Raw genomic sequence first — 23423 nt, forward strand, 5'->3', positions numbered from 1 at the left:
AATTGAAGTAAAACTTTGATGTGCCCATGCAACAAAGTGTGAGAACTTTGCCTTAAACTATGGTGCACCATTATCATCATTATCCAAACATTCAACACATACCGATTGTTTGTAAGTATGTATGTTTGTATGTATGTGCGTACATGTGCACAACTACTTTCCGATCATAAAATACATATTTTTGTATATTCGGTTGAAATGCAAAATAAAACAGCAATGGGTGTCATCAGATACCATAGAGTAACTTTTACTTACTTTGGCCTATAAGGTCACCCATGGTGCCCCTGAATTAACTTTAAATGAAGGGTGCTTACACCTGGGAAGTTTTTACGGATTATGAAACTTCAATGTCCATAGATGGGAAAAATAAGAAGAAAAAAATCCCCACAGCGCCTTTAAAATGGATCCCGATCAAATTTCTCATTTCAAGGTTTTTTTTTTAGTTTTTCAGGATTTTGGTTGGACACGGCAAGTCCTATTAAAATAGGACTAAAGAAAACGTTGTAGCAGTGAAAATTCTCTACAACATTTTCTTTAGTCCCGTTTCGAAAGGACTTGCCGTTCTAAGACAAATCTTGAAAAACTAAAAATGTGAAGTTTAACCGCGGTTTATTTAAAAATCCCTCCATCGATTTTTTCTTATTTTTGGATTTTTTTCATCTATGAACATTGCTGTTGCGACAGCCTGTGCGAATTGAGACTTTCAATGCTTAAGGCCTCGGTATATACGAAGCTTGTCCGACTGTCTTTCTTGCTCTTCTTTTAAAAAAAAGGGCAACCTACTTCGAAATCGACTCGGCCTTCTTTATTCTTTTATTTTTATTATGTCAGAAATGAAGTGGAGCAAGAAAGCCAGCCGGCGAGGCTTTTTATGTACCGAGGTCCTTACGTTTTGCTAATAAGTTTGATTTGCAAAGTGTTGAACTTTTGCGTAGTACCTGAAGGAATAGTGACCACAAAGAGTACTTTCGCGGTAACATTTTTCAAAGGATCCTCGAACAGCCCTGAAACTGGACTTAAGCGAAAATGTTGAACTTTTGTGAGGGAGGTACTCGAAAATATTATCCTATTGAAATAACCCGATGTGCTATGTTCTGGCTAAATCGGATATTCAATGACCCGAGACAAAATGATCACGGTCCCATCCCACACAGTGGGCGAAATCACTGATCTAGCGGCGCGAAACTAATAACTTGGAAACGAATGGAGATATCTTTCTGAAAATTTGCACAAACTCAGTCTGTGTCCGTGGGTAATAATGGAACAAATATGAACAACATCGGCTATTATTTTGGTATAGCCCCCATATAACGGTACCTCCTGATATTCGGTATTTTGAGGATTTAAGCCATCCTTTCCTTCCAAATTAGTTGTAATTTGGTAATTAGTGTTTCTAGTGATCACTAAACCTTTCCAACAAAAATTGTAGACATAGGTTCGCGTTTGGATATAGGCCCCTTTTAAGGTACCTCCCGATTTTCAGTATTTTGGGTGTTTAAAGCTACATTTTCCGGCCAAATTAGGTGTAATTTGGTATTTGGGGTTCCCAGTGGACACAAGCAGTCTCCACTAAAAATTGTGGACATAGGTCTACTTTTTGATATTGTCTCCATATAACGGTACCTCCCAATATTCGGTATTGTTAGGATTTTGTCTACATTTTCAGACCAAATAAACAAAACGACCACGAAAACGCGACAAAATCGATTAGTTTTCAAAGAGAGCCGTACCTATAATTTTCTGAGCGACATTTGTGCAGAACATTCCGAAGCTGAAAAACGTCATCTTGTGGCACTTTTATAGCGGCTCTTAAAATAAAGGACGAAAATGACATTGAAGGAAGCGAGTTAGAAGGTGGAAGTGCTCTACGAAAATAATCCTCATTCGATTTGACTGCAGACATATCATCTCAAAAATAAGCTAAACCAACAGTGAACTAAGATATAACGCTAATGTCAGATGACTTACAGGGTCTTCAGCAGAAATTTCATCACGCCATAACGCGGAAGTTCGACTCACGGCGGATCTGTCCTTCGGGGTTCTTAAAAAACTCACTAAGGCCTTTCTTCCCGAAGCGGAGTTTTCCGTTCCCCAGACTTTTACATCCATTTTATTGCACAGGGTTATTATTCCACCTGTTTACAACTGTCTGTACCTAATCTTGGCTGGGCGATATACACTCAATACCATATTTTTGGGATCGGATCTGTGGTATCTTCCGTTACCAACATTTTGGAAGAATGGTATTTCCAAAACCGGAGCACACTATAAGTATCTGAGCAGATTTCCCTACTCTTCTCTACAGGAGGTTGTGCCTGTACCAAAGTCATCAGTTTGATTTTTTACTCTTTGGTAGAATTTTTGGACTTCATTCTGGCCTCTGTACATCTCGATTTTTTTCGCACTCCTGCCTTTCCATTTATTTCTTTTGCCTGCGGAAAAGACATTTTTCTTCTCTACCTCTCTCCCAGGTCATACTATGGTTTCCTTGGTGGAGGTCTCTGGTATCCAAGTATCGCTCTTATCCAAGTATGGATTTTGCGGCTGTTTGCATGGAGTGGGCAATATTTTGCCATTGTGCTATGTTATCGGGACGAGGAGTGTTTTCATTAAGCAATTGGACTAGTTGAGTGGAATATTTTGTGGCTATCTGTTGTGTTTGCAGCTTGCCGATGTCCAACCGGTACGTACCTTTGCTGCAACAAGGTAGTGGTCCGGATCTATGTTTGCTCCTCGGACCGATCGTACATCCGACACGCTCGATGATCAATTTGATTACTTGTTCTTTGATCTGGAGACCGCTAGGCGACCTTATTAATATCGAAGTCTATCAGCCTCATACCATTGTCAGATGTTTCACTGTGGAGACTGAATTTCCCGACTGTTGGGGCAAAGATATTCTCCTTTACAATTTTGGCATTAAAATCGCCTAGAATAATTTTAATGTCATGGGCAGGTCATAAGTTTCTTCTAAGCGCTCGTAAAATATATCTTTGGTCTGTTCGTCCCTCTCTTCAGTGGGAGCATGAGCGCAAATAAAGCTGATGTTGAAGAATTTTGCTTTCAATCGAATTGCGACAAGTCTTTCATCCACCAGGGTGATGCTTTAACCTCCGACTAGCTATAAATATTTTTGTAAACTATTTATTTGTGAAAATGCCTCCGACTAAATCGTAAGGATCTTTGTTGACGTGGAGAGTTGAGATTGTCCAATACCCTATATCACCTGCCGTACCAGAGAAGAGACCTCTAGGTGTATCTCGTAAAAAGGCTACATCAACTTTCAGTTACATGTACCTGACGAACTGGTAACACCTACATTTGCATCCTATTGCATCCCTATTCCACTAGTACCTCACTGACACTTTGATGTTGTCTAGTCGGGGTAGGGGTATTGAACTCACAACCTTTACTAAACCTAGCAAACATTTTAAATGCCGCTCCACGATGGACTCCCAAGTATACTTCCTTAGTATGCTTGTGACAAAATCTCCCCTCTCTGTAATCGTTACACCCCAATATTCGATGATAATAAACAAATCGATTGGTTATCATGTTGTGGAATCTTTATACCTTTCTTTTGCATTTTGTGATTCTCCCCCTTTTTCATTTTCTACGCATCATTTAAGCCAAAACAACCTGTATTACTAAGATTTTTCCCAATAATCCAGCAGCCGTATGGTGGGTTCGTCGTGTGTGTGTCCGTCCGTCTGTCTGTCTGTCTGTATTTATTTGCCCCAGTATTGATGTAGTTTTTCTTAAAACGGACGTTAAAGTGAATGTTGCTGTGTGTGTGTGCGTATGTTTGTACTCCAACAATGTGTACAATTTCAGCTTTCTTTTTATTATAATGTGATCTTGTTCCCCCTCCACCTTCCCTAGTTTGGATACATTCTGTTCTGTTCTTTGGCCGTTGTTAGTTGGTTGTTGGTTGCTTCATCCATCGTCGTCGGTGCTTCTTAATTTACTTTAGTTTCCGTTCAAACCGGTTCCATCCATCCGCATACCTACATGTTCCAATCAACCAACTCCAACCAACAATCTACTACGACCAAGAGAACTAAACCAAGCTGCTGCTGCCACTGATCAACAACATAACACACCAAAAATTGAAATTCGAACACATTTTATTACCCAGCAAACAATATAACTACCTGTTCGAGTAGTACACAAATCATCACATTCCTCCAACATATGGACGACGTTGACTGGGCATTCAGCCAGCCAGCCAGCCAGCCATCCATCTAAACAATTCATAAATTTCCCGTACATACCTACTTACATCCGTCCCGTCCACAGCCAGCTAGCATAGGTATGTGCGGTCGATTGGTTGATGGTGCTTGCCAAGTGTTGTTTGGTCGATTAGACGGGCTAACGATCCGAGTTGAGTTGATGTTTAACATCTTTTTGGAGACCCCCTCAAAGTAAACCCGAAAAAATATCTTGTCTTCCCTTCATCCGTCCATCCATTCCCGTCACATTCATCCACTTGAATAAGATGCGGCATAGTGTTGAGATGGTTGTTGTTGCTTTACAATTTCCCATTTATTCCACATGTGTGTATGGAAGAGCAACCAACCATATGTTTGTCTGTCTGTTTGTAGCATCCATTCCATCCATCCTCTTGTATTGATGATTCTCCTCCTGTAGCTCGTCCGGTATGTACATATGTATGTTCGTTCGTGTGTTTGGGTTATGTTTTTTTCAGGGTTTCGGAGTCGAGGTATTTTTGGCTCGACTCCGACTCCGACTCCAGGCGAGTTTTTTTCACGACTCCGACTCCGACTCAGACTCCGGGTCGACTCCGAGAGTGAATTCCTATACCACTAAAAATGAATAAAATGTGCACAAATTTTTAATATATTTTGGCCTATGTAAGCTAATGTGCTAATTTCCTTACATATGCATTAGTGTTTCTGCCGAATCTTACATTGAAAAATAGCAAAGTTGGAAAGTTTTTGTCGGTTTTCCATTTTTTGCACTAGTATATTCTGGGCGGAATTCTTCCGCGTGAGAAAATCTTTAAGCTTTCAAAATATGTGAAAATGATGGGACAATACAAATCGTAAGGACTACATGCAATAAAAACTATAAGCAATTCACGACCAAGTTTCAAACTGGATGTAAGCCAACATTTTTGTGTGCTTAGCCTTGTAAGGAGACCCCAAGTTGTAAAGCTCAATAAAAACCATTTTTCATAATTGTTTTTCGAAAAAACTACGTAACTTTTCGGCAGATTTTGGTTCCTATCCAACGCTCATTCTGAGGCACTATATGCTATTTATACTTTCTACTTTTTCTGAAATTTACAAATAGGGATCACCACTTAAACTAAAATTCAGCGCTCACATTTTGAACTTTGGTGTGGGTGGAGTGGATAATTTTGTTGAAATATTTGAGCTATATTGTGTACACCGCTCAGCACGTAGGCAGATGGATGTTTTTTTTTTTTTTTTGGAACTGAAAAATTAGCAAACGATGAGATTTCGTGAATGAAAATATTCTACAAAAATGTTTCTAGGAAAATTTTATGTAGGGTCGGTCCACTAGGACAAGATATCGACATTGTCATGTTTTCATTGTCCTTTATCATTTTTAACCGATCCTTTCTCATGAAAACTTTATGATAATGTATTTCATTGAATTTCGTATATGCAATTAATTGTGTAGAAAACTAGGATACACATCAACTATATTTGTTCCTGGCGGACAGATCCCGTTATTTGAACGTCTACATCTAAAGCCCTCATTGAGTATATAATGAATCCTATGGGATCCTTTGGGGTTCTCAATTGGGAATTTCATTCCCAAAAGGAATTGTCCTCCCCCAGATTTTAACTTTCATTTTGTGTCACAGGGTATTCAGTAAGATTTCCCATAGAGACCACAATGTCTTTAATAGAAGACAAGGATGATTTCTCATTAAAAACAAGATTAGAACACCAGTAGACCTTTGTGAGAAGACCAGTAAGAAATCTGACGAAAGAAGTTAAAGGTCCAATCTTAATTCGATCTCAGAGGATAGTAAATATCCTGTGAATTGTCCTTTAACTTAGTATAATATATAATTTGCATATATTTTCTTTTAAAATAAATAATGATTTTTAAAAAAATGTTCTTGTTCCAAATTTAATGTTATATTTCTATAACGTGGAAAAAAATTTGCCCGGAGTCGGAGTCGAGTTATTTTTTTCGACTCAGACTCCGACTCCGACTCCAGCAAAATTGCTCGACTCCGACTCGTAGACTCCGACTCCGACTCCGACTCCGAAACCCTGGTTTTTTTATAAAAATACTTTTTAAGAAGAAACAGAAAACGCCAAAGTAGAAAAAGAAGAAGCAGAAAAAACATAAACAATATGTTGTCATAAGGCAGGCATCCATTTGTACTCCGGTTTGGTTTCCGTCTCTGCTGCTAACTGAGTGATCGGAGAACTATTTTTGTTGTTGCTGTGTTGTTCCTTTTTTCATCGTCGTGTTATTTATTTATGAGAGTATTTTTGCTGCCGCCTTAATTGTTATTTTTTGTTGCTGTTTTGTCGGTTTTATATGCCAAAGATCCATTGGTGATGACGACCGTGTTAAGATAACCAAGTAAACCTAATCGGAAGGAGAACGAACCAACGACACTTTGCATAATTAAATCTTAAAATAACTGTTGTTTTGTTTATCTGGTGAAGTAAATAACAGGATATCGATTTTATTTTTAGGAATGTCGTGGAGCGATCATATTTTTAAATTTTACTTCATGGTGGGCAGACGGAAGGCATTTTGTTATTATTACTCTTTGATTTTATTTACTCATTACTTGACTTGGTTTACATTTTATCGTATAAATAAACAAAATGATGTCATGTTGGGTCCTTTAGGACATCTGGAATAATGACATTATTTATATGAAAGATGTGCATACATATGTATGTATTTGAAGCCGAAACAAAATATCTCTGGTTGTTATTGAAACACATAGTACCTATATAGTTTGCATTCGAAAATGCCTATTAGGGCAATTTTTCGCAGTCGAACCTACACTGATGTGCGAAATAATAGAGCCACAGAAGTTATAACACTTTTAACGTTTCTAAATCACTTTTGAAAAGTGTGTTATGGCGCAATTTGCATTTTTATAGTGGAACAGTATCCCATAAATAAAATTCAGTCAACATTTGTCCAATTTGGAGGTTGACCTTGTATTAGGCAGGGCAGAGCCTTAAAGAGCTGTACGAAATAATAGAGCCACTTTAAGTAAATAACACAATTTCTTAAGGAAATTTAAATTCGACCTTCAAACTCATAGAAAAAAACGTTAGTAATCTTTCGTAACATTATTTTCCTAAACAACCCTGCACCAAAAATTAAAATTTTAACTCCCCTTCCAGAGTTAATGGGGTTGAAACCCCCATATGGGCCAAGAATCAAAGATAACACTGTGCAACATTTTTAAGGTGATCTTGTGCAAACAATTCGAACTGAGGATTTTTTGAAAGTACAGACCCAAACGAAAAAACATCCTACTATGAAAAAACGAAAGAAAAGAAAAACAAAACCCCTCTAAAGTTGACGAACCCCGCAAACGTTTTAAGGACCATGATCTGCGAATCTGCACCTGGAATGTTCGCACTCTTTATAGAGAAGGTGCAGTCTTCGCATAGGCAGACGTACTTGAAAAGTACAAGGCCGATATTACTGCCATACAGGAAATACGATGGATTGGGAAAGGCGTCACAACAACACCTAAAGGTGACGCACTGTATTATAGCTGCCATGACGTAAAGCATGAGTTTGGTTGTGGATTCGTAGTTAGTCGGAGACTAAAACATCTGGTATCCAGCTTCACCCCAGTGAATGAAAGACTTGCTGCAATTCGAATAAAAGCTAAATTCTTCAACATCAGCTTTATTTGCGCTCATGCTCCCACTGAAGAAAAGGACGAACAGACCAAAGATACATTTTACGAGCGCTTAGAAGAAACATATGACCCTTGCCCTGCCCATGACATTAAAATCATTCTAGGCGATTTTAATGCCAAAATTGGAAAGGAGAATATCTTTGGCCCAACAGTCGGGAACTTCAGTCTCCACAGTGAAATATCTGACAATGGTATGAGGCTGATAGACTTTGCAGCTGCAAAAAACATGGTAGTTAGCAGTACCAGATTTAATCATCTCGATATTCATAAGGGCACCTGGCTGTCTCCAGATCAAAGAACAAGTAATCAAATTGATCATGTTGTAATAGATGGAAGACATTCATCCAGCGTGTTGGATGTACGATCGTTCCGAGGCGCAAAAATTGATTCGGACCACTACCTTGTTGCAGCAAAGGTACGTACCCGTCTAAACGTTGCAAATAAAGCACGAACAGACTCAACGCGGAAGTTGGACATCGATAGGCTGCAAACACAACAGATAGCCACAGCATATTCCACTCAACTAGCCCAATTGCTTAACGCGAGCACTCCTTGTCCCGATAACATAACAACACAATGGCAACATATTGCCCACTCCATGCAAACAGCTGCAAAATCCATACTTGGATTCCAGAGACCTCCACAAAGGAATTCATGGTATGACCAGGAGTGTCGTGCTGCTACCGAAGAGAAAAATGCGGCATATAGAGCTACTTTACAATCAGTAGCAACGCGTAGCGCGCGAGAGAGAAAGGAGAGAAGAGAAACGGCTTTTCCGCAAGAAAAAGAGAGAAATGGAAAAGAGGGAGTGTGAAAAAATCGAGATGTACAGGAGGCAGAATGAAGTCCGAAAATTCTACCAAAGAGTGAAACATCAAACAGATGGCTTTGGTACAGGCACATCCTCCTGTAGAGACCAGCAAGGTAATCTGGTAACAGATACAGATAGCGTGCTCAGGATATGGAAGGAACATTTCTCCAATCTGCTGGTATCCAATAGTAGCGAAGACGATGATACCACAGATCCAATCCCAGAAGATGGTATAGAATGTATACCGCCCGGCCAAGATGAGGTAAAAACAGCAATCAACCGGCTGAAGAATAATAAAGCAGCAGGAGCCGATGGCTTACCAGCCGAGCTGTTTAAAACCGGAGGCGACGCGCTGATGAGGTGTATGCATCAGCTAGTTAGCACCATCTGGCAGGAAGAACGCGTACCTGACGATTGGAACCTGAGCATCCTATGTCCCGTCCACAAGAAAGGAGATAAGACTGTATGCTCAAACTATAGGGGCATAAGTCTTCTCCCTATTGCCTATAAGATAGTGTCAGGGATATTGTGCGAACGACTAAAGCCAATGGTCAACGAAATAATTGGACGATACCAATGTGGCTTTAGACCTGGCAAGTCCACCATTGACCAGATATTTACCCTGCGGCAAATCCTAGAGAAGACCCAAGAGATGCAGATCGACACATGTCACCTTTTTGTCGATTATAAAGCAGCATTCGACAGTCCCCTCCGATCAAAGGTATTCCACGCAATGTCTGAATTTGGTATCCCCGCAAAGCTCATCCGGCTTTGTAAGATGACTTTAACTGATACTAGGTCCTCAGTTAAAATTGGAAAGAACCTCTCCGAAGAATTTTGTACCAAAAGAGGTTTCAGACAAGGAGACAGCCTTTCGTGTGACCTATTCAACATTTTGCTGGAAAAGGTAATACGAGATGCAAATGTCAAAAGAAATGGCACAATTTACACCAATAGCCACATGTTACTTGCCTATGCTGATGACATAGACATCATGGGACGATCAGTAAAGGAAGTAACTGATACCTTTAGGAAGGTCGAAGCAGAATCTGCGAAAGTGGGTCTGGCGGTAAACGGCGAAAAGACCAAATTGATGGTGTCGACGCGCAAAGCGTCCATAGAGCTCGGACCAACCGTGGAAGTTGCTACCTACAATTTTGAGGTAGTTAAAGACTTCGTCTACCTCGGCACTGCCATAAACACAACAAACAACATCAGTTGTGAAATAAGAAGAAGAATTGTATTGGCCAACAGATGCTACTATGGTCTAAGTAAGCAATTTAAAAACAAAGCCACATCTCGTCAAACAAAAATAACACTATACAAAACGCTGATACTACCCGTGCTAATGTATGGCTCCGAAGCATGGGTACTTGCGCAAGCAGATAAGGCAGTGCTTGGTGTGTTTGAGAGGAAAATTCTTCGAAAGATCTACGGGCCGATTTGCATTGACGGTGAATATCGACGTCGTATGAACCACGAGCTATATAAGCTATATAAAGACATGAATATAGTTAAACGTATCGAGATGCAACGATTGCGTTGGCTAGGCCATATCATGAGAATGAGCGATGATGAACCCGCTAAAAAGGCGTATGAATACATGCCACATGGCGGTGCACGCAGAATCGGCAGGCCTAAGCTTCGATGGAGCAAACAAGTGGATGAAGAAATGGAAAGGCGCGGTATTCCAAAAAGTCAAGCGAAAAACAGAGAGGAATGGAGATCTTTTCTTAGTTCGGTCTATGGAACAAATGTTCTGTAATGGGCCAACTAAGTAAGTAAGTAAGTACAGACCCAAACGACAAGAAACCCTAGTTGGGTTTTGTTGTGTCAGATCCAGCTCGGATTTTATGGGCCTATCTAAACATGGTTAAATATTGAGTTTTTAAAGAAATTCGGGGCTATATCTCGGAAACCAATGCAAATCTTCTTCTGACCTCTGAAGCAAATTTGTAGATAAGGAAAAAAATAAAATATTTGGAGAAAGAATGAGCTCGAAAAACTACATTTATTGCCTCAAATTATAAAATATATGCAAAAATTCCACAATTTTTATACATTTCGCACCGTATCTCCAAAACCGTTCATTTTTTCTGAATATTTTCTTTTGGAAAAGTATTCCCTGGAATGTAATACACAAATCTTCAGAACATGTCATTGTTATAAAATGCCTCTATGCCGTTGTTTTCAGTACATTTTTCAACGATGATTTAATAAAAATGTCAATAATGTAGTGAAATCCGAAATGCTAGAATAAACTGTTGGTGTGAACTGGGTTTGAAATACGTGTTGTAAAAGCTATGATGCAAAATACCACTGAAACAACATGAATTAAGCATTTTAGAGTTTCAGAATGTTCTAAAGAATTGTTGATAACTTTATTTGGAAGATTTTTGCAGAAGGTTACTTGGTCCAACTCCCAATAGTTTAGCCGATACTGACCAGAATTTCAGCAATTATATAAAATTTTCTATATTTTATAGATTTTGGTGCCCTAGATGGAGTTTTTCTTATGTGGTTTTTCAAAAGATAAGTTCTACTAGTTAGTTTAAGGCTACAATATTGCTAAAGACAGCAAGGCCAAATTCCTATTCGTTTCTGAGATAAAGGCCTGATAAATGCAAGAAAGTGTAGATTTAGCCCGGTTTAGATGAGGCCATAAAATCCGAACTGGATCTGACAGGACAAAACCCTACTAGGGTTTTTGTAGTCTAAATATGTACTTTCAAAAAATGCATACTAGAAGCTGTTTGCATTTTCAGTGTTGCATAGTGTAAAGTCTTCCAATATATCGCAAATATCAATAGTATTTGTCATTGTGAAGAAAATGTGCTAAACTACTATAAAAATAACATCAAAAACCTGTAGAAAAAAGTTAATATTTTTATGATTTTAAAGCAAAAAATGGGGGTTCCTGTAAGGCATATTACACTTTGTAGCTCCTTTGCTCCAATAAACGAGTAAATAATTAATTGTTATCAACTCTGACAGATCTTAGGTGTTATTTAAGAACATACTGTAGGTATATTTTTAAAGGGGCCATGTCTGGGTGCATCTTGGTGTAATGGTTAGCAAACCCGACTTACATACTAAATGTCTGGATTCAAATCCCAAGTTTAACAAATGTTCTCCAGGGAAAAAACCCCATTTGTGTAATGTTGTGTAATCACATTATGCCCTCTTTGGGAATACCCTCAGCATTTATGCTAACGAAGGTATATACATTTTCATACGGACAAAATGTGTGAAAGGTTGGATAAAATCAGTTTCAGACAATTTGAGTCGATTTAGACATGTCCGTTTGTCTATCTGGCTGGCTAGATGGTGCCCACGATAACTCTCCAACGGATTAACCGATTTAGTCCAAAATTTGGTTTTCGTAATATTTTGTCCAAACATAGGTTAAGTTCGAATATGGACCATATCCACCCGCTCAATCGGGTACCTCACCCACAAAAGTTCAAATTTTTTCACAAAAATTATGCGCACTATAACTCTGGAAGGCACTAACCGATTTGGTCTGTACTTTGCACATCTTAATATTTCGACCAGACATAGATAGAGTTCGAATATGGACAATATCAGTTCACTCCTTCAGGTTCCCCTTACACAAAATTTCGGAAAAATGCTCTCGAATCGCTTCGATTTTGGTTTTAACAACTTATATTCGCTGCTTCCATTAGGACGGTACGACGAAGGCAGTAACCGATTTGGCCCATACTTTGGGCATCGTTATATAGGGCGATCCAACTAAAGGTACTTTTTCAATGGCCTTTTTTTATTTTGATATTTTTGTTTAGTATTGTTTGGCATTTTATCGTGGAAATACTTGCGATTGTACAATGTTTGCAAATCGTTCAACTTTATTACGAAAATTCGCTTTCCTTGAGGAATGTGTTTCGAGCCAAATTTTGTCAGTGAAATGGGCCTCATCTTGCTTAATGGGAATGTAAACAAGGAAAGTAGCCGCATTTAGGTTAAGACCAACCTGAAGAGATTCAAGAGGTGTCACTTCATCCAGAAAAACAACGGTTTCGTGTGTTTTGTCCGCTGGTAGAACCATCAGCCCATATTTCTTCAAAAATGATGTCGGTGAGAACGTAACCTTCAATGACGGCCATCATAGCCGACTATTTGATGCTTAAAAATAAAGCTCGTGATCTCGGCTACATTTTGGTTTCAACAAGACGACACTTCTTCTCCACATGGCATCAATCAATGGATATATTAAGGGCTTATGGCCACTTATTGAGCACAAAAAATTACATTTTTAATGAATTTTTTACAAAAAATCTAACAATTTTTTCAGAAGATTTTGTTTTCATCTGATAGATTACACCTTGAGCTACTTTCGGAATTTTTTTTTGTTGAAAAATATTGCACAATATTCCGACAAATGGCCGCCTACTAAACGCTGTATTTACTAAAGCAGTTTGCGGTGCCCACTGTAGCTTCAAAACGAATAAACCGATCAGCATATGTTTTTGTAGGATCGTTAAGAACCTAATAATCTTGTACTTAAGCGAAGCAGAATTGACAAATATCAATTTTTTAACACATTTTTAACTGTTAAAGTTAAATTTTCGATTTTAACTAGAAAAATTGATAGTTTTTTCGTCATTAATCCGCCAAAAATTTTTTTTAAAGTCTCTTGCTTAAGTACAAGCTTTTTATATGTATAATGATCCCACAAAACCGTATGAAGATCGAATTATTCGTTTTCGAGCTACAGTGGGCACCGCATTCCAAAATGCCATTTTGAGAAAACCGCGTTTCAAACTTCGATGTTACATACAAATCCCAATTAATTTTCCCTTTCTAACGCTCATATCTCAGCTAATTTTTGTCCGACCACATATTCTATTCTATCTGTACTTTAAAGTGTTTAAAAAATCTCAATGTTTTAGTCCAAAATATCGAAAAAAAAAAAAAAAAAACATGACAAAACATTTTATATTTTTTTAATTTTCGACCTAGGTGGTCTCGTTTAAGGGGTGTTTACACTAGCCATCAATGTCATATGACCTGAAATTTTCCATTGTTATACAGTCGCTAATGTGTGCGATATTGGGGATTTTCCTTACGCCATTTACGTTTTGCGTCCTCACCAGCAAAAATTCAGGGAAATTTCGTCTCCACATTGTTTGTTTGAACAGATATTGAAAGTTTTTATTTTGTGTAATATTGCTCATTTACTCAAATTATGGCGTAAATGTGTTTTCTGAGTTAGCAATTTCTATTTTTCTACGACTTCTACTTTATGTATATTGTGTCAAATTTTCATGCTGATATCCCTAAAACTCGAGGAGTTACATTTTATTGACTAGGAATTTGGCATAATTCAACAAACAATTTTTGGAGTTTATGAACCACTAAAACACTTCATATCATGCTTGATCTTGCTCATAAATTTATCACTGATATCTGGCTAGCTCTTTACAAAAGATGGTCCAAGTAGTTATTTTATTTTTTGTGTAATAATCATTTGAAGTTGGGAAGCCCAATTTCAATCGCCAGCTTAAAACGTTTTTTTCTTGAAACTCGATTTTTTGACTCAATGAGCGATATGATATTGATTGCTAGTGTAAACACTCCTTTACAGTTAATATAGCCTGGTACTCTTTTAGTCGATCTGGCAACCCTCCTGCTCGAGTTCTGCTTTAGGTAATATTTATTGTAATGGATGTAAGTCCATCCTGGTGAACTAAAAAAGTCATAAAACGTCTTAGTTTTCAGATATTTCTGGCTTGAGACCTATAGGACATTGTTTACATGTAATATGATCAGGTACCCCCTTGGTGGATATGATAACATTCTTTGTAGGGATATTCTATGCCTAATATTTACCGAAAACATGACGTATTTTGAAATCTTCATTACATTTTGAAAACATTTGTTTGACACCTTTCACTACATGTGTTAACTTTTTCTTTTGGTAATTATTGTTGAACTACGTGGGTTAATTTTTTATTTATATGTATGTACATTCAATCTTGTCTTAAACAAGTCGACCAACTAATTTCTGCAATAAACCCGATATTTTTATGTCAACTATTTGTCATTTTTCACTAATTAATGCATGAAAAGTGTTCGTTTTCTTAGTGTAAAAACAATTACTTGACAAACTGTATTTGCCAACTTTTATCACAACAATTTTCGAATAGGCATAATCTGATTATTTACAAGGAATGCAACCGAATTCAACATTCCTTCCCAGGTTAAAATATAATTTTATTAATTCACCTAATTACATGTTCTTCCACGAATATAAAATCTGTGAACATCTAAAAAAACAATAAAAACAAGATTATTAAATAACAACAATTGTTTAGCTTTTAGTTTAATATTAGGTGATGCATTGTTTTAAGAACAACATTAAGGCCAATGTAAAATAATTACACTGTCATTAATTAATTTATTACCAAGATTTAAAATACAATTTCAAATAAAAGACAAACCTGTTTCATTTTTTGTGTTATTTTGGGATATTTCCCCGAAAAACAATAACTGGCTCATTTCATTTTGATAATTGTTTTCCAATCGGTTCAGTGTGTCATCTCCTCTGCCTGGCTGGCTGGTGGTGGTGACACAGATGCAGCTGTTCAATAAATATTATTATGGAACATCATCTAACCTCAAACAAACACTTGGCGTAATGTTAAGACCTCTAATTCTCATTTCCTTTTGAACGAACGAATGAAACGAAACTATCACAGTTTCGTGAGAAAAACCGTTGGAGAGCAAGTGTTGGTGATTTCCTCGAATTGATTTTCCTCTACAAAAACAAAGAAAAACAACTTCAAAATCTAGCCGAATAATTGATTGGGTCGGGGGGTTTATCAACAAACGACATAACGTTGAACCTGAATGATTGACTGGTTGGGTTTCCTTTTTCACAAAACTACACACGAACTCTGGAAAGGGAGGGGTTGGGATTTTCGTTTGGTATTCATTATCTCATTTCTTGTATTGTTGAGGTATTTTTTTTTTTCTAAAATGAAATCACAAAAAAAGAATCTGAAATGACAGGTTTCTTGTGTTCGCGTCCCTCTTCTGAAATAAAATATTTTTACCTGCTTTGTCGTCATCATCGCGGCAGCAGCAACATCAGCAGAGGGTAACAGCCACAACCACGACTTGAAGAGCCGAGCCGCCTTAATGATGTTTTGTTTTCTTTTCATTAAATTCTCACTTGTTTCCTTCTTTGAATAACTCTCGCTCTCTCCCTCCTCGCAGAGAAAATATCTGCTCTATGCAATGTGACAAGGTGTATTTTTGTTAAAACCACTGTTGGCACTCTCTTTCACTCTCCATGTGTTGTGTTTTGTTTGAAATATAAGCCCCATCAACATCTCCAATTTCTTCTTCTGCTTCTTACAACAAATAAGAACAACAACAACAACACCACCAACAACAACCATTACAATTATCATGATCGTCATCAATACGGATCTTTTGTTTTGCTTTGATTGTTGTTGCTGTTGTAACCGTTCGTTCGATCCGTCTTTATCTGAAAAGTATAGGTAAGGAAGGGGACGACAAGTAGGTATTTCAGTATATTTGTATGTATCCCATATATCCATCCATCCATCCATCCGTACATACAACAAAAAGGTATGTATGTTTGAATGTAAACATAAATACTTGTGTGGCGTTTTTGCTGTGATTGTTGTTGCTGCTGCTTCGGTTTGGTGCGTTTGTTTGTTTGTAAGTGGATGTGTATGGCGGATGACGGGATTTAATTTCATTTTACTCGGTCACCAACGTCTTGAGCTGATGCTTATTCTTCTTCTCTTCTTAAACGTCTTCGGAAAAAAGTGGAAGAAAGGAAAACAAGTTTTTTATGATATTATTTTGTACTCCCTGACGTTTAGGATATGCGATTAACAGGGGTGGAAAATCGTAATTATTCGGGAAATTTTTGAAACGTACGGTTGTGAGGCTTCAGAACGGGTTAAAGAGAGATTTGCACTCTCAGAACTACACATTGCGTTCTTAAGTCTCGGTCCACGCTATAGTTACTTCTTGGACAAAATTTCATGAAATTATGTGTTCTTATGTGATTTGTTCCTCCATATCCTAAGTAGCCGGCTTTGAACAGGAATTTAATACATTCTCCTATAAACAGGTGTAAAAATAGGTCGCGTGCATAAAAGTATTCTATATAAGCTTTAAAACGATGCCCATATTGCCCACGTTAGTATTGTAATATGTCAAGACCCATATCTCGGGAAGGGTGGACTTCCCCCCGGAGAATTTGTATTCAGGATGCCAAGGGCTACCTATGGTAAAATTCATGTCAAGACCCACATACGGGAAGTATGGACTTCCCCCCGGAAAATTATATATCGTTGGAATCAGGGTCCCAAGGGCTACCTAGGGTAAAAATTTCGGATCGATCCGAGAGGTGCCCCTAAACGACATTTTAGCCAAAAGTGCAAACTGCGAAAAAGTGGTAGCACTTGAAGATCCTTGAACGTAAAGGAACAGACCTATGAAATTGGAACTCGATCTATGGGCGCCTAATTTCATGAAATTATTTCATTACAATCACTCTAGTGTGGACCGGGACTAAGGAATTCATAACATTAAATTTGACCTACTCATATATCCCCCACATATCCATCTTAAACAACGTTTGCATTAGAACTTTTTGCCGGTTAAGTGCAAACGGGGTATTAGGGTATATTTTAAACCCACTACAAGATCAAAGTTCCTATTGTGGGAAATAAATGTTGGCTATAATCGGAAGAGACGTATAGAACTAAAATACAACACGGGTTCTATAAAATAAGCCAAACTGAATCAAAAAGTCAACGGGAAACCAACAATAGTTTTAAATGTTTAAAATCTTTAATAAAATTCAAATAAGGTTGGTAGGTACATACATATGTATGTATGTATATTTTAGACATTTTACTAAAATAGTAGGTAGGTGTGCTTTAACTTTGATATCAAATGTCAATATTATTGGGTCTTATTTCCCTTTAATGATTTTAGAAAATGTCTCAAAAATTTTCCATCTCTGATGTTCAATTATGAATATTCCTCCTTATGATGATAATCGGTGGAATACAATTTTGATATCTCCCAAATTTCCATATTATTTGGTCTTATTTCCTTTAATCTTTTTGGGAAAAGTACGTCTCAAAAACTCTGTCTGTTTGCAAAAATGTCCATCTCTGGTGTTCAATAGTGAATATTCCTCATGATGATCAGAATGTCGGTTTGATATGGGTGTGGATGAATGGAATGGACGGTCCGGGTTGAGATGAGCGTTTGTTTGGATGTATTGATCGCAAGCACCTTCTCTCCTGCTCTTTTCTCTACGTTTATGCTGAAAAAGCAAAAAACGCTTGATGATGTTTAGCTAAGGAATGCGCACACTTCCGTTTAATGTCTGTCTAGGTCCACAAACAACAACAACACGAAAGACATCAGAAGCAGCATCATCGACACTAAGAAGACCAAACGACTAAAAAGACAACATAAACATAATCAAGCAAGAAGCAAAAAAATGATACTCGCAGGTAGCCAAGGCAAATCCTATGCTGTAGTGGCTGGCTGACATGCGGAACAGGACAGACAGACATACAGATCGACAAGGCACAGATGCATTTGTAAGGGAGGCCGAAACCAGTAACACTCTTTAAATTATCCATCCAATGACGACACAAACGTATTTTAAACTCAGCCAGATTCCATAACGACGAACATCTAAGGCTGGAGGATGCGATATGATTGTTTCTTGTTGTTGCCGCTCTGCTGTTGTCTTTTCTTCTGCATGTTGTTTTTGTTGTCATTCTTAATGTGCATAAAGACTGCAGCGCTGCCGCTGCTTGACATTTTGTTGGATAGTATAAGTGATGGAAAATTTAGAACCATTGTACATTTTTTGGTACCAATTTTCTTCAATATAGGAATCCTTTTCTTTGTGAGTGAAAAAGGTCCAAGTGTTCAAATATGTATAACCTGATATATATTCAGAGATTAAAAAAATCCCGTCAGTGTATATATTTCACTTCAGGCAAGATCCTGACATACAGCTCTGTTCAAAATACTTCCCCATATGGTCGTATTTCGTATTTATGTATTTAACATTTTTGCCATCGCAACTTTCAATTAGTTAAGAGAAATGTTAGATTTGTTTTAAATTATTTACTGCTTACATTAAATTGATAAATCGACATAAAAAATTTTGTTTAAAAAATAGGATTGTGAAAGAAAAAGGACAACAAAAATATTTTTCATGAGTTTTGGACCAAAATCACAAATATTTGAGTATAGAATCGAATATACATATTTGATAACAAAAGTCCTTTGGTGGTAGCCAAAACTTGAAAATTGTCCGTGATCTGAATTTTCTCACAAAATGGACACTTACTAAACAATACAATGATATGATCGAAATACTCACAAATATGCCATGTTGTTGATGGTTTCACCCTAGGGATACGCGATCGAAATAAAAAGTTGAATTTTTGATCTTCCGATTTTTATCGTCCAATGAAATGTTGACTTTTCGATCTTTTGATTTGACCCTTAACTAAAATGTAGACTTCTCGATTGTGAACAGAACCGTCTTAATTTGGGCACAAATCTAACTACATATAAGGAACGATAAGTAAATTGTGGATTTTACATAGGATATTTCCTAAACACAATTTTCCTATACAGTATAATCTCGATAGTTTGAACACCACATATTTCGGAGGTGTCCGAATTATCCATATTAACGAGTATACGGATTATATGGAGTCAATATTGTACTTCGATATTGTCTCCTATATATAAATTCTTATATTATGAGAAACCTTCTTAGATTCCAAAAATTGTTCTGTAAGATTATTTCTGGGAGAGTCTAAAGAAAACAAGTAAGAAAGTATCAGTCAGCTGTGCCGACAGAGGTATACCATCAGCTTCGGACCTAAGGAAAAGAAGACAACACAATACTTCTGACGTATAAAGGGGTTTTTTTAGTTTATGGGGCAATTTTTCAGGAAGTATACACTTGCCCCTGAAAAAATTTTATCCCCGTAACTAGGGCCGCATACATAACATGTTGGTAAAACTTTAAAAATTTTGTTGCACTCTTTCCAAACTGTGGCCCGATGTAGTCAATATTCGGTCATCATTTGGAGGCTGTAGGAGAAAATGCGATGTACAACGTTTGGATTAAATCGATTTCTGGGGGGGTACCCGAAGGAGTGGACCGATATAGTCCATATTCCGACCTGATGAGAAATAATATGATGTCAAAAGTTTGGACCAATCAGAAACTCTCTGTGAGATTTGCCATGCAGATTTGCCATTTTAGTTTGTGCCGTCAAGGTTTCTTGGAGCTTTTGGGCCTTTAAGGGTTTATGGCTACTTGCAAATTTTACAAAATCGAAAAAAATTTTATTGCTCATTTTAAAGTACAGGTAGAATTAAATATGTTGCAAAAAATTTGAATTCGATCAGACAAAAATTGTCTTAGATATGAGAGAAGGGAAAAATTCATTGTGATTTTTATGTAACGTCGAAGTTTTAAACGCGGTTTTCTCGAAATGGCATTTTTAAATGCGATGCCCAATGTAGCTCGAAAACGGATTATCCGATCTTCATATGTTTATGTGGGATTATTATACATATACAAATAAAAGAGACCTTTCTTAAATAATATTTTTGACGGATTTATGGCGAAAAACTGTCATGTTTTTAGTTAAAATCGACTTTGACAATTTATTAAAAAAGTATATGGATTAATTCCGCTATGCTCAAGAATAAGATTATTTGGTTCTTAATGATTCCACAAAAGCATATGCAGATCGGTTTATTCGTTTTCGAGCTACCGTGGGCACACAAACTGCTTTAGTTAAAACAGTGCTTCGTAGGCGGCCATTTGTCAGAACACTGTGCAATATTTGTCAACAAAAAATATTCCGAAAGTAGCTCAAGGTGTGACCTTTCAGATAAAAACAAAAGCTGGGAAATATGGACTTGCCTCCTAAAAAATTTGACCGTCGTAAAGGGCGTTGCGAGGACAACAGGCTGAAAAAAATTCATAACGATCTAAAAGGAGTTCGTAAACTTCACTGTTTTCCGAATTTTGTATGGAAGGTAACCGTAGGCATGGACCTATATAATACATATTCAAACCAGATCTGTCTAGAAATAACATAACCATACACAAAGTTATAACCAATTCGATTGTTCTCTTCGAGATCATTTTAGGGGAAATTTTTGAACTTTTGTAAGCTTAGTGTGGACAAAATATTACGAATGCCAAATTTTGGACCCAATCGGTTACGTCGTTCGAAAGTTATGTTGTGCACCAGACAGCCATACGGCGGGCGGATATGGCTAAATCAACTACAAATTGTATGAAACAGATTTCGTCCAAACATACTTGGGGTCTAAACTCATTATTTCGATAAGGCACATTTTTCGTATAAAAGGAAAGGGTATAATAAGGGAAACTAAAAGTTCGGGAACGAAGCTAATTTGATAAATATACAATATAGACTAGAATAATTAGAAATGAATAATTAAAGAAACAAGTTTTGATCCAAAATAGACTATAATAATTAAAAATGAATAATTAAAGGAAGAAGTGTCGTTTAGGGGCACCTCTCGGATCGATCTGAAATTTTTACCATAGGTAGCCCTTGGAACCCTGGTCACAACGATCTATTTTATCCGGAGGGAAGTCCGTACTTCCCGAGATATGGGTCTTGATAGTTCGGGAATGTACCTTAACACCATTTGGTTGTTTATGGGCACCTCTCGTATTGGGCTGAAATGCTTACCGTAGGTATCGCTTGGGAAGTCCACACGCAGAGAAGAGATATTGTAGGAGCAATCATATATTAAGAACAAAATAGTGTATTTTAAAAATCTGAAAGTATATATTGTTGTTTCAACATAATGACACAACATATATTGTTGCACCAACACTACATATTTTCAGAATTATAAAATACACTATTTTGTTTATAAAATATGATTGATCCTTCTCTGCGTGCATACTTCCCGAGATATGGATCTTGACTTTTTGCTTTTGACAAAATTATTACTAAAATCTCTGCAATATGGAACTCGTTTTAAAGCTCATGAAGAGTACTTTCAAATGCCGCCAAGTGTGCCTTCGGTCGGGGATGTAAAGTCGGCTACGCCGCGACCAAAACTTTTAACTGAAAGTTTCCTAAGTAGTCGGCTTCGACGTGGAATTTAAAACGTTTCTTATAAAAATGTGTTAAAATATGTCACGTGCACAAAAGTACTATCCATAAGCTTTAAAACGATACCCACATTGCCCACGTTAGAATTGTAAAATATCAAGACCCATATGTCGGGAAGTATGGACTTCCCAGGAAAACTATATATCGTTGTGTTCAGGGTCCCAAGGACTATATACTGTAAAAATGTCAGCCCGATCCGAGAGGTGACCATAAACAACCTAATATTATAGTATGATATTTCGCCTTAAATGTCGTTTAGGGGCACCTCACGGATCGGCCTGAAATTTTTACAGTAGATAGCCCTTGGCATCCTGAATACAACGATATATAATTTTCCGGGGGGGAAGTCCATCCTTCCCGAGATATGGGTCTTGACATTTAGGAAATTTCGTACTTTCACACTTAGGTTGTTTATGGGTACCTCTCGGATCGGGCTCAGATTTTTGCAGTAGATAGCCTATGGCATCCTGAATACATCGATATATAATTTTCCGGGGGGAAATCCATCCTTCCCGAGATATGGATCTTGACATTTTACAATTCTAACGTGGGCAATATGGGCATCGTTTTAAAGCTTATGGAGAGTACTTTTATGCACGCGACCTATTTTTACACCTGTTTATAGGAGAATGTATTAAATACCTGTTCAAAGCCGGCTACTTAAGACATTTTAAATTTAAAAGAAAGTTTTGTTTGCGTAGCCCACTTCTGTCATTGTCCATAGGAGAAAGTCTGAAATCCCCGGCCGAAGGCCGGCTACTTAAGAACACTTTCAATCAAGAGAGTTTTGATCGTGTATCCCACTTTTGACCCTGTCCATAGGAGAAAGTCTTAAATCCCCGGCCGAAGGCCGGCTACTTAAGAACACTTTCAAATTAAAAGAGAGTTTTGATCGCGTAGCCCAATAATAACTTAATAAATTATTATTAGAAAATTTATTTTCCATTATTAATTATTGGCGGCATTGGAAAGTACTCTTCGTGAGCTTTAAAACGAGTCCCATATTGCATAGGTTTTAAAAATAATGGTGATAAAAGTAAAAAATTCAAGACCCATATCTCGGGAAGTACGGACTTCCCCCCGGAAAATTATATATCGTTGTGTTCAGGGTCCCAAGGGCTACCTATGGTAATTTCGGACCGATCCGAGAGGTGCCCCTAAACGACACTTGCTCCCCTGAGGGAAGTACGGACTTCCCCCCGGAAAATTATATATCGTTGTGTTCAGGGTCCCAAGGGCTACTTATGGTAAAAATTTCGGACCGATCCGAGAGGTGCCCCTAAACGACACTTGTTCCTCAGGTTCACTATACACTATAAACCCGATCCGACAGGTGCCCTAAACGACATTTAAGCCAAAATCGTATTCCACCTCCACCAGTCAAAAATGTTGGTATGAAAGGGAACAAGTTTAGTACCCCTTACTAAATTCTTACTTTTTCCATCCCTATTTGTTAGAAGCAGGCATTGGCTGTTCG

The 23423-nt window shown here is 37.5% G+C and overlaps 1 protein-coding gene across 5 annotated transcripts in view; it reads left to right on the forward strand.

Annotated features, from left to right (window-relative positions):
* The window catches only part of aop (ETS variant transcription factor anterior open), a 101002-nt gene that overhangs the window by 69470 nt on the left and 8109 nt on the right, over positions 1-23423 (forward strand). The window lies entirely within an intron of this gene.

Source organism: Musca autumnalis, unplaced genomic scaffold (assembly GCF_047663935.1).
Source record: "Musca autumnalis isolate F117 unplaced genomic scaffold, ASM4766393v1 scaffold_2, whole genome shotgun sequence".
Lineage (NCBI taxonomy): Eukaryota > Metazoa > Arthropoda > Insecta > Diptera > Muscidae > Musca > Musca autumnalis.